The 12,338-nt window shown below is 35.7% G+C and overlaps 1 protein-coding gene across 2 annotated transcripts in view; it reads right to left on the reverse strand.

The window, feature by feature from the left end:
- Positions 1-6,020, reverse strand: part of LOC127791224 (histone acetyltransferase HAC1-like) — a 44,084-nt gene extending 38,064 nt beyond the window's left edge. The window contains exons 1-2 of one of the 2 annotated variants that reach the window (XM_052321079.1): positions 5,759-6,020; positions 5,546-5,672 (exon numbers count right to left, since the gene is read on the reverse strand). The gene's annotated coding sequence lies outside the window, so the exon portion shown is untranslated. The remainder of the gene's footprint in view (positions 1-5,545; positions 5,673-5,758) is intronic. The other variant, XM_052321078.1, reaches the window with a different exon arrangement.
- Between the last annotated feature and the right edge of the window lie 6,318 nt (positions 6,021-12,338).

Here is a 12,338-nt window from a genome sequence, read left to right on the forward strand (position 1 = left end):
CTTGAGGAGCTCAGTTAGGGGCTTACTAATAGGGCCATAATTCTATATAAACTTTTGGTAATAACCTGTTAACCCTAGGAAGCCTCTTAGTTTTTTTATTGTCTGCGGCCTAGGCCACTCCAACATGGTTGTGACCTTATTGGGTTCAGTCTTCATCCCTTCTCCCGATATGATATGGCCCAGATACTCCACTTCTTTTTCAGCAAAAGTACACTTTGATAGCTTAACATACAACTTGTTAAAAGTTAAAGACCTCAAAGGTGGTACAAAGGTGGTTTAGGTGTTGTTCATAGTTTGGGTTGTATATGAGGATGTCATCAAAGAAAACTAGGATAAACTTCCTCAAGTAAGGCTGAAAAACTTGGTTCATTAAGGCTTGAAAAGTGGCTGGAGCATTGGTGAGCCCAAAGGGCACCACCACAAACTCATACAGCCCTTGATATGTACTAAATGCAGTTTTGGGTATGTCATTAGGGGTTATCCAAATCTGGTGATAGCCTGATCTCAGGTCTAGCTTGGAAAAAATTTATGCCCCATTCAATTCATCTAAAAGGTCATCAATGAGGAGTATGGAAAACTTGTTTTTGATGGTGTTGGCATTGAGTTGACGATAGTCAACACAAAACCTCCCAGACCCATCTTTTTTTTTTTTAACAAGTAAAACAGGGGAGGCAAATGAGCTTTGAGAGAGTCTGATAATGGAAGTAGAAAGCATATTAGTGACTTGCTTCTCTATCTTGGCTTTTTGGATGAGTGAGTATCTATATTCACATAGGTTCACTAGAAGTGAGTTTGGCTTAAGGTATATGGAGTGGTCAAGGGCTCTTTGGGGTGGCAGTGAGTGGGGCTTAGCAAATAAGTCTTGAAATTCTTGCAAAAGTAAATTTAAGCTATCAAGAAGTTGTACCTTAGAGGAGGACTAGAGTACGGCCATGCTACCCTCCTTCTATTGTTCATACTCAACTTCCCTTCGTTCTTGTCCATTCCATTCCCGTGCATGGATAGAATATAATACAGCAATCTGCACCCCCCCCCCCCCCCGGCTCTACATCAACCTCTGTAGTTTGCTCCCTTTTATCAACTTACACTCTCCCTACTCCATGATGCCCCTCAGAGTCAATTTGGTGCTTCCCATATCCACTGTGACGTCCAATTTGTTGAAGTCGGAGGTGAAAGGACTTACTATCCTCATCCAATTAACACCCAAGACTATGTCACAACCTCCCAGTTTAAGATTTCTCAAATCAGCTTGGAACTCCTGCCCTTGCATAACCCACTTGAACCCTTCACACTTGTTGTGGTTGTACATTTTGCTCTCATTACCCACTGTCACTGATAATAGAGTCGTGACAGTCATCTTGCACCTCAACTCCAAGGCAGTAGCTTCATTTAAGAAGCTATGCATACTGCCACTATCTATTAGCACTAGCAGCTTCCTTTCTCCCACTTGTCCTTGCACTTTGATGATCTTCCTAGTTGTACCCCCTCTGAGAGCATGAAATGAGATTTCTACCCCTTCTTGCTCTGTTTCTTCGATGGTAAGGGTTGATGTCACTTCTTGCCTATGCTCCCCTTATATTCCATCCACCCATTTGTCACCTTTATCTTCCTCCTTCCCTTCCATATTCAACAATTGTCTCCTGCATATATGCCCCAGTCCAAACTTCTCTCCACATCTATAACACAGCCCCATGAGCCTCCTCTGCTCCATAGTAATGGATTGGAGGGGGTTGGGATTGGCCCTAGCCCCCCCCCCCCCCCCTATTGCTCCTCCAGCAACTAAGGCTCAAGTATTCCCTCCTAAGGAAGGGTTGCTAGGTGGTAGGGGTTTGACCATTGTCCTATTCTTCTTGTAAATTGCCTCCAACGTTAACTCCTGCAATCTAGCCTTCTCTGTCGCTTGCCTAACCATGATAGGCATCATCATTTTTACTATTGACCTCAATTCATCCTTGAAATTGCTAATAAAGCTAGATACAAAGTATTGGTCCCCCAAGGTGGGTTGTGTATTCCACATCAGTGCCCCTAATTCCCCAAACTTCTCTTGATATTCAGTCACATATCCTTCATACTTAAGCTTGTTAAACTCTTCTACTACATCTGCCATGTTTCTCTCACCAAATCTTACACATAATTTTCTAACAAAATCTATCCACCTACCATTCATTCCCCTTGATCTATACCACCCCTAAAACCATGCATCAATTGTATCATTTAGTTAGGCGATAGCTAGATCGATCCTTTGATTCTCAATTATACCATAAAACTGGAAGAACCTCTCACCCTTCGGATCCACTACCGTGGTTTGGATCCTTCAAAAAGAGGGATCTCCAATCTCTACATGGGGCCTTGATTGGATCTAGGGGATTTAACTTCCCTTACCTGATCTTCAGTCTCCTCATAGGATGAATTCACCGCTTCAGTAACTCCCTATGGCCTGGGAAAAATCCCTGGTCCCTCCAACCCCTGCTCGAGACCCGTTTTAGGAGGGAAATCCGGCGACAATCGAAATTGAGGCAGGGAGGATAGCATGCTAAACATAATGTTGATTCTCTGTCCAAACTGCTCCATGGTCTCTCGGTTCCTCAATAATTCCCATTTGACTCCTTCCCGAGAGGCTGCCATATCTTTGCGTAGCTCCTCTCAGATCGTCCTTATCTCATCTCTGTTCTGGGCCACAACCTCCTGCGTCTGAGTCATCCTAAATTCCATCGCCTCCATGCAATTTTCCAACTGCTTCAATCAAGTGCCTTCTACCATCCTAAACACCACCTAGCCCGCCTCAATTATGCCGACCAACAACATCGCCTAACGCCGGAATCACAGCAGAGGATGACCAGCTCTGATACCAAAATGTCCGAGACTTGAAATGCAGAGAATTAGAAAGATTGAGAGATAGAAAGAGAGAGAGGGAAAAGGAGAGAGAAATTGAGAGGGAAAAGAGAGAATTCAAGAGGGAAAGATCTTATCATTCAACATAGCAATCCCATCCTCCTACATCTGGCCTTATATAGGCTCTTCCCACGGTTTCATAGTGTAATCGTGAGGAAAGTTCTAGTTCCCGCTACAAGTGGCCCGTGTGGGCTACAGTTATTACAAGAATTCATTCAAAAATTACAAAACTGCCACTGGGACATAACACCCATGTCCATCCCCTTACTTCTCTTTCTCCCAAGGTTTTTGGTTGCACTGCATATGTTCGTAACAATAATCCCTCACGGACCAAATTTGAACCAAAGGCACTTAAGTGTATCTTTGTTGGGTACTCTCCTTCCCAAAAAGGATACAAGTGCTATTTTAGAAAACAACAGAGAGAGGAATTAAGGGCTTTGTTGAGGTAGATTGGGAAAGGTCTATTGAAGATGGTCAGTCAACTTTAGGTTATTATACTAAAGTATGGGGAAATGTGGTTACATGGAGAAGTAAAAAACAATCAGTTGTTGCCCGCAGTAGTGTTGAGGCAGAATTTTGAGCTATACCTCAAGGAATTTGTGAAGTAATTTGGTTAGAAAGGTTAATGGAAGACTTATATATTCCTCTGTCACGGCAAACAAAGGTGTATAGTGATAGTAAATCAACAATTAGTATGGTTAAAAATTCAGTTCAGCATGATCGAATGAAGCATGTGAGAATAGACTGAAGTTTTATAAAGAGGGAAATTGAGGTAGGAGGAATTAATCTATCCTATATTCCTACAAGAAGTCAAGTGGCTGATGTGGTTACAAAGCCATGGCAAGACCAAGTTTTGAATCTCTAATTAGCAAGCTGGGAATGACAAGTATTTATTCTCTAGCTTGAGGGAGAGTGTTGAACGATGAGATTGGGTGTTCAAGTTTAAAAGAGGAAGATCAGGTGGTTGGATGAGATAAGACTTCAAGATTTTAAAAGATAAGGAAGCCTAGAAGATAAGATAAAGCTCCAAGATTCAAGGGAAAGATATAGCTTGAAAGTATAAGATAAATTCCAACATTTCGAATATTAGTTACTGTTATCTAAATTTGAATTTATTCTTATTTTCTAGGAGATAGAATAGATATTTTGTACTTGTATAAATACCTCTACTAGGATTCAATAATATTCAAGTAAGCTTTAAAGAATTCAACTTATTTCACTTACAAATTGTGAAATGGATTTTATGCCCTCAAAATACATTATATCTTTTATTTTACTATTTTTCTATCTCTTACTCTTTCTTTATTAAACAAATTATGCAAGAGTTCCTTTGTGCAAACCCAAGGCTAAAAGGGTGGGGCTTCAATTTAATGGAACACAAAAGTGGAGGCAATGTTGTGTTCAATGTTTTGAGGCATATTTTTAGACCAGGGAAGATTATACAAGATGTTAGAAATCCATGTATGTTGAAGAAGAAAAACAAATGAGGGTGGATTTTGGTGTGGGGTACTGGTAGATATATTTTCATGATAGATGCTTAGGATTCATCTCCTTTTATACAAGGTTCACCGCCTATCTAGCAAGCTTATTGATAATTATCCTTGCTCATCAAAAAAATAAATAGATGGTTAAAGAGTCCACATTTGGAGAAGAAAAAGGGTTTTGGCAGATGATTAGGAGTCCATATCAGAGAGAGAGAGAGAGAGAGAGAGGGGAGAGGGGGAGAGAGAGAGTCTGGGCGTCTTTGCAATCTGGGTCTCTATTCTAGAGAGGCATAATTTTCAAAACAAAAAAGGTTACTAGATAAAAGCGCCGCTCATTTCAGATTACTGAAATGTCTCTACTAGTTGATGGATGATCAGAAGAAGTATCTAGATTAATTTCCACCAGCCAGGCAATAGGCTTTTCAAGGTGCAAAATACCTGGAGCCATGTTCTTTGGGTCAACCTTGCAGATATAACTTCAGAAATAACTGGATTACACTTCAAAATGCATGTCGGATGTCATTAAGACTTATCCAAAACAGTAAAGGAATATGTGCAGTTGTACGGCACAATATCTAAGCAATGTCCATGAACAACCAACAAGCTAAAGATAAATCTAAAAAAGAGGAAGAAAGAGGGAGATCATCACAGGCACAAGACACAATAATCAGCTTTATAAGATACTTTGATGCACCACATCAATTATGACAAATCAACAAGCATACTAGTAAATACAGTGTGTTAAGACTCAATAGACCCATTTCCAAAGGTTTTCCATCCATAAAAAATTAATGATCACACTCTAAAATTTCCATAACTCACAAAACGTCCAAAAGATAAGGGTTGAAAAATGAATTAATAAACAGCAATGAATTAATAAACAGCAGAAAGTTCTGAGTGACATTATGTATTCATCATGTATTGATGAATTAAAATTTTAGCAGAGTATTGCAGGACAACACAAATTACAGGTTTTTCCTTTTTTATCTTTTTGGGTTTTGGGGGGTGGCCATGGCCGGGTAACTGATTTGCCCTAAGACAATACTAACACATCCGCTGACGCAGCTATAACAATCAGTTCCTCCGCCAACAATTACGCCGTTCACTGAACAATATAGATGAGCGGCAGTCAAAAGTTGATGGAACTACAGGCCAATAACAGAACTCACAAGGAGCTGTTCGATTTCCAATTTCCAATATCCAAAAACCAAAAGCCCCAAATTGCACCACGGGTTGACGACCAAAGTCGATTAAAATCAAACAGACGGAAACGTTGGGAAATCGGAGTGAAAGCCCCTAGAAAGCCCCCAAGAAAACAGTAAATTGATCGATTGAATAACTAAAGAGCCAGCAAATCGCAAACCCTAATTCGAGAAACGAACCTGATCGAGAGTAAAGAGTCCGAGGATCATACGAGGGCCGAATAGAATGCAATTGAGGGGGCGACGACACTCAGAGCAGCGAGCAAAGCATTCTGATTGCCGGAAAAACTCGAGATTGAATAGAGTTAACGTGTAATCAATTGATGGGTGCTAAGCAGAAGGGGCAACGACGAGAGAAGGTCGGTCACCGCCCAACGCCACGCGCGAATTCACACGCTCTCTCTCTCTCTCTCTCTCTCTCTCTCTCTTCTCTCTCTGCGCTGTGAGACACACACACGCACGCACGCACAAGCAAGCAAGCAAGGCAACAATATTATTATTTTCAACAAATTTTAGCATTGTAGGAAGGAAGCAGTGCACAAGAATCAGCAGCGAATCGAGCCCTCCCCTCTTTCAACATTTTTCCCCCTTCTTGTAATATTGATCCTCGCCTTTTCCCAAGCGGATTCAATGTTTTTAGTTCTCCATTTACATTTACAAATTATTATTATTATTATTATTATTATTATTATTATTATTATTATTATTATTATTATTATTATTTATGTTATAATAATTTAAAACCTAATTAATTAAAATCTCTATTCAAAAACATATTACATTTTTTTTTATTTGACAATAATGATAAGAAATATTTCTACACTCATTCTCTTATTTTGTATTTGAAAATTTAATCAAATTACATTTATTTCGGACTGTGTTTATTTTTTAAATTTAATTTTTAAAATATTTTAAATATCACCTAATAAAGTGTATAATATTAAAGAGTTGTTAACATATTTAAAAAAATGTATAGTTTGGACTAAAAAAAATAAGTGCAGTTATAACTAAAAATAGTTAAATCTCTTAAAAATTAGATGGAGTGTCATAAAATATGAACTTGTAACTAAATAGATTGGTTATATATTTAAATTTTTAATAAAAATATTAATATTTTAGAAATAAATTATTTAGGTAGTTAAAAAATCGTAAGAAGTTATTTTTTAAGCTATTTATTAGTTTTTTTTTTCTAAACTAGAACACAAGAAAAGCATTTTGAGAATTACAAATTTTGACGAAGTTTAGATTTTGTGTTTACTATTTATTATAGGTAATGCTGATTATTATCTTAAGGGTAATTATTAAATTATAATAAATATATTTTTAGATAATATTTTATATATTTTCAAGAATAAGGATAAGTTTCTGTCTCTAAAAAACAAACAACTGGGTAAATCAAACTTTAACCAACTTTTGCTAGAGCAACTAGCCGCTTGCCCTATACTCGAACTATAATAGCTCCTATATTTGATCAAACTACTAGTAGAAGGCACAAAATTTAGAAAAATAGAACATTTCTTAGAAATATTTACTAAAGATGTTAAGATCATTCTATAGTTGTTCATAGATCCTTTCAAGCATTATGTTAGATATAAGGAAAATCTCTTTTAGCTTCAAAAGGGGCATCTTTGTTGATAAATAAATAGTAATATTACCTTGTCAATTTCTGACAATGTTATAATAAATATATTTGTAGATAATGTATATTTATAACATTTTATTTTTAGTTACAAGACACTTTTTTTAGAAGTGTCCAATGATGGATTTGGGTGTTCAATTTGAAATGTGTTTTTCAAATAAAGCCATTATTGGTTGTTTACTTATCTTTAAAATCATAACCAAAATATTATATGCATGAAACCACTCAAATCATAGTTTAACAATTTGGATAGTATATCTGATTTCAATTATAATAGTTAATAATAACAACTATTAAGAGAGAGAGAGAGAACATACTAACAATAATGATATTTTTATTTTAAAATAAAAGATTAAAAAATTTTAGAGTTCTCAATTAAATCTATCCACCAAATTTACTAATTTACATGGTTGATGGTGAGGTAAAAAAAAAAACTAATGGCATTTTGATTATTTCAAATGATTTAATCCAAATTAGTAAACAAAAAATTTACTATTTACTTGACATTCAATTAAAATTCAAAGTTTCATGACTAAACAAAATTTTCAAAATTATAAAACTTAGTTTTATTTGGAATCTGCACAGGTAAATAGTTTAGCAATTTATCAAAAATCAAAACTCAAACTAAACTACTTTAACTAGTTTTTAAAATTATCAAACCATAATTGATAATTTCTCTTACAACAATCTTGATCAATTTGGTTTGATTGATTTGAGTAATTTGATTTTTTCTTACTCACTCATTTTTCAACTAATAAGAATGTTTTCAACAGAGGTCATCCTATAAAAGGGTATTAAAATAGGGTTCGTTCCCAACAAAAATTCAATAAGGAAAACAACTTCCTTGTTAGGGTAGGTCACATAAATCCTAATAAAATATATCCACAAACTCCCTTACTATATTCATCTCTATAGGACTTGAGTTAGCCTTTTTAACTTTAATCATGTGGGGGAACTACTCGTAAACCCCCATGTCCTAGTAATCTCACAATTGTAATTGCTAAATAATCTTTTTCCATAACTCATTATTTTACCCTTGAAACTTGACCTTACGGTCATCAATCCCCATAAAAATTATTATTTTTTCTCTCCATTTTACTTTGGCATTGTACTTGGAATATTATGTCAAAATCTTGCATATCTAGTAAGATATGCAAACATCTTAGTGCCCTCCATAGTAACCCATGTGAATATCAACATCTAATACCCTAACTTAACAAGTTTCACCCCCGAGCTTTTTGTTAATGCATATGACATGAATAAATAAGTATACTTAGGGTCTACTAATGCATGTACAAGGGTATATAAAAGAATTAGTGTACCTCAAATCACTAATAGATTTATATTTTGACTCTTCCTTTGTCATGTTGTAAACCATTTCATTGCAAATCCCTTTACTCTATTAGTCTTCTCCTTTTATTCATTTTTTTTTTTTTTTGCTTTTTGGGGGGTAATTCCTAGAGATGTGATCCAGTTGGTCACAATTGTAACAAACCACTTCCCTTGGGATATCCCCTATCTTGCCACCATTATTCTTCTTGGGATAATGCTTGACTATGTGGTTGGTTACTCTGTAGTGGTAGCACCTTACTTATCTTGCCTAACACCTCTTACTTGCATGTTTTTTGCACACCTAGCACCATTTGCTCTTTTTGAACTTGAAGTATTTGGATCCAAGTTTTTGCCTCAAATCATCTATCTTTATTTTATCCTATATTGACTTTCCAAACTTAATCGTAATTAACCTGGTTCGAGTCAAATTTGTCTCAGTTGTTCAGTTAGAATATGGCATATGCTTAAGTTTGCACATCCATAGTGTTAAGTGCTTATTATACCTTTATGCTTGAGCCTTCCACGAACTTTTGACATTTTTTAACTTCATCCATGTTGTATAAAGGCATATACTTGATTAGCCTTGTAAATTCAACCTTATATTAGGTCACAACCATGTCAGCCCTCCATGGTAAAGTGTTAAGGGATCGGGTCCAAGAGTGATTAATAAGAATAATAGGTATTTCCTTGCAAGAAGGAGATGCTTTGTTAGTTCTTCTTCCCTTCCTACCTATGGTGAAACTTGAGTGCGATTTTGTTCACCTCCTTTAACGGGGGTGAACATAACCCTTAGTACTTTGAGAGTTAAAAGCAACCTTTTTACTAACAGAGGGGCAGCCAAATATTACCCCTCCCTCCCCATCCCCATCTGGATCTCTTTCTCTCTCTCAACCTTCACCCGTCCCTATTTGTTTTTCTCCCTCTCACTCTCACTCACCCACTCTCTCTCTCTCTCTCTCTCTCTCTCTCTCTCTCTCCTTCCCCACCAACAGTAATAGCGTTCTCACCAGCAACATTGGAACCGGCGTCCCCCCATCATGTCTTTTCTCCCTCCGCGACTTCTCTCTGTTCTCGCCGTTTCATGCCTCGCGTTCAACTACCATGGTCGTTGTTTCCTTCCGATCCTGCAACCGCTGTCGACATCTGCCATTGCCGTCGCCTTTGGTAATGTCTCTTTGTTCTCGCCCTTCTTTAGGTAAATTCTACTTTAGTTTTTTGTTTGGAAATGCTTCGACTTCTCTCTGTTCTCTTTTAACGATTTGTTTGTGTGCATCTTTGAATGGATATTTTTTACATTATTTCACTTGTTTTTTGTTAGTAAATGGCCGAGATCTATGTTGGGTTTCTTTGATTGTCGGTGTTTGGATCGTCTCTCTCTACTCCGCTGCTTCTACTTCGTCAAGTAAATACTCCTTTAGTTTTAATTGACTTTATAATTGAGAAATTTTTAACTGACTGATTTCATTCTTATCATGCAGACAAATGATCCATTTACAGTCATCACACAGTCTAATATCTCAGTCGATAAACAACATTACAAGGAAGATTGTAGTTTTTAAGTAATGGAATGGTGTATCGTATGTAGTTTTGTGTTTGTCTATGTAAGAAATCATTATACTTTTTATTGTGAGAAGAATGTAATTATGTTTAATTTAATTTGATTTGAATTATGTTTAATTCCACTTTCCTATATATTTTGATTTGCTATCTTTATAGAGCTTGAATATTGATAGTTTATCAGAATGTTTGAAATTTCTATTTGCATATATAGAGTGAAAATGCATAGTTATGAGTTATGACCATAAATAGATAAATAGATTTTACTGTATTTCTAAATAGAAATTATGGATTGCTGAATTTGACTTAATTGAAAAATCAGATATGTAATTTGGCTCTTCTTAATTAGCTATAAAAATTTGAAGTCCTATTCAACATTCAAATTTACACTTAAGAACATTGATTCAATTTGTTTACCAATAGAATATTAGTGAATATTCAGCATTCATGTTTATTGGAATAGTTTATCAAATATTCAGCATTCATGTTTATTTGGCCTTTTTTAGTTTTTCAAAAACTAAGTTAGTTGTTTTCTTGCATTTAAAAATTGTCAAAGTAAAGACTGAAAGTTTGTATCAACATTGTTAGATTAGGTTTGCTAATGAAAAATTAGGATATATCAATAAACTCTTTTTGTTCTAAATTTACATGAAACAACAGCTAAATGGTGCATCTGTGATGCATTAATGTTCCAAATTACTTGACAAACTCTAGCATAAATAGAAAAATACACCATATGTCAAATTACTAATAATAAAGCAAAAAAAAAAAGTTAACTCAATTTACACAAAATATTATATGAGATTTCAATTAACACACTTAATGTTAACTTCATTTTTTGGGCTATTGGCTCTGACAGATCAACATCAGTTCCATTGCAAATATTCTTACCCAAGTCTTGGGAAGACAGATCACCAACTATATCAGATTCTTGTTTTCTCCCTTTGGAGTTTGCAATTCCCCTGTTTTGTTCCAGTAAAGGAAATAGAACACCAAAGTCACATTACAGATGAAAAAACATAATGAATGGAGCATCTTTTGTTAATAAACCAAAGGTAGAAACATGGATATGTTTGATGACTAGAAAAGCCTCCAACACAAAATTATTATGAAACTATTATGAGATCAATCGCATGTTGTCTAATCTGAGTCTCACAAGCAATCAAAATATATCATCAATCTACTTATTAGACAATAAGGAAAATGTTTTAATTTGTCATGAGCCTAATTGTTTTCTTAATGCACCTAGTAACTTTGGTTTAGATAGTCCCTTGAAAAAAGAAACTACACTGGAGTAAGAGGACTCCTCCCACCCCCATTTTTTGGTGGGTGGGGGCATACATTAATTAAACAAATAGCTGGTTACACATATCTCAGTATCTTTCACAACCTCAAAAGAAAAAATTGAAAAATCTAAATTGTCCAAAAAAATTCACTATCAAGCTTCAAGGGCTTCTGCTTGTTCAGCATTAGGGTTTGGTTTATTTGACACATTCTCCAATTGAGTACCCATTTTCGTTGCTTGTCTCAAAAATCTTCTGCTACAAGCCACTTAAATTGGTCTTCCCATACATAGCTGTTATAAAACAGGTGCTCAAGAATAAAGTTTTGCACAACAGACAAAGTGTAGCATGCTTTGAACCGACAATCCAACCCTCTCCCCCCAAAAAAATAAATAAATAAATAAATAAAAGAAGATAAGCAGCACAATATAGGGAAACAACATCTTATAGAACAAATTAGGCAGGCACGAGTAACTTCTCTAAAACATACCTTTCCTTGAAAAGCAGTGAGAGTAGCTTCAGCCTCCTTGGAATTGGAGGATACAAATCCATACCCAACAAACCTTCTTGGATTTTCATGAAATATAATTTCCACAAAAATAACATTAGCATTTTCAGAAATGAAAAACTCCTTAAGATCCTCAACCCTGATTTCATATGAAAAATTTGCAACAAACAAGTTGTGGATAGGCACGGACTTAGGCTGCATAGCAGAAGAAGGTTTCTTTTTTTGTGGCCTCGCCCAATTGAGCTTAAGATGCGTTATTTAGTTCACACTGACAACTTCAAAATCTGAACAAAACCAAAGCTAAAGAAAGATTCTCTAAGGAATTTTTGAGTCTTCAAACAAACTAACCTTACACTTAGTAACTTACACTTAGTGAACCACTGCTTTTTACAATGTCAATTACTTCATAATGTTTGATGTTGACGAACTCACAACTTGTTG

The sequence above is a fragment of the Diospyros lotus genome, chromosome 14, assembly GCF_014633365.1.
Source record: "Diospyros lotus cultivar Yz01 chromosome 14, ASM1463336v1, whole genome shotgun sequence".
Classification (NCBI taxonomy): Eukaryota; Viridiplantae; Streptophyta; class Magnoliopsida; order Ericales; family Ebenaceae; genus Diospyros; species Diospyros lotus.